Genomic DNA, 824 nt, shown 5'->3' on the forward strand with positions numbered 1-824 from the left:
ACCTTGACCAGTTTCAGACTGAGTAGCGATTAGTGCTCAGTAATAGCCATTAAGCGCACTTAGCACTGCTGACAAAGAACGGTTAAAAAAATGGGTGCATGTCCCCACCCCCCACTTCCCCAAAGCAAATGGTGCTAAGCTGGTGACTGAGTACTGCTGATAAGAGGTGTGTGAACAGCTAAGAAAAAAGAATCACACAATGACTGTATTACAACTCAGCCGCCACCCTCCAAAGCCTAAAGATGTGTTAACCCAGAGTTACCCTGTTAAAACTTGAATGTGTGAATTGTCACAGGAATGAACACCCTCCCAAAGGTCTGTAGCCCCCAGGTATGTGCCAATGTTCCCTCAGGAGCTTTTCCGGCAGCTGGACAGGGTGTGATAGTGCCCCTTGGCACAGGCAGATGTCATCCTTTGCCTCCCTGCTGTGCCAAGATGCATCCAGATATGGCATCCCTGATTTCACTTGCATGCTGGGAACCAAGGCTAGTGTGCACATGGGTGGGATCTGGCTGTCTGTACAGAGTTTATAAATCTGACTTGTCTGGAGCCACTTTACCCTCACAAATGTTGTGGAGCGAGTGTGTCATAGGTCGCACCCCCACTCTGAACTTTAGGGTACAGATGTGGGGACCTGCATGAAAGAATCCCCTAAGATTAATTTCCAGCTTAGATCTAGTTGCTGCCACCACCAAATAGTTTAAACACACGTTTATGGGAGAGTCGTTTGGAAACTCTGGCCTGGTCGACACTACGAGTTTAGGTCGAATTTAGCAGCGTTAAATCGAATTAACTCTGTACCCATCCATACAACCAAGCCATTT

The sequence above is a fragment of the Chrysemys picta genome, chromosome 14 (assembly GCF_011386835.1).
Source record: "Chrysemys picta bellii isolate R12L10 chromosome 14, ASM1138683v2, whole genome shotgun sequence".
Taxonomy (NCBI): domain Eukaryota; kingdom Metazoa; phylum Chordata; order Testudines; family Emydidae; genus Chrysemys; species Chrysemys picta.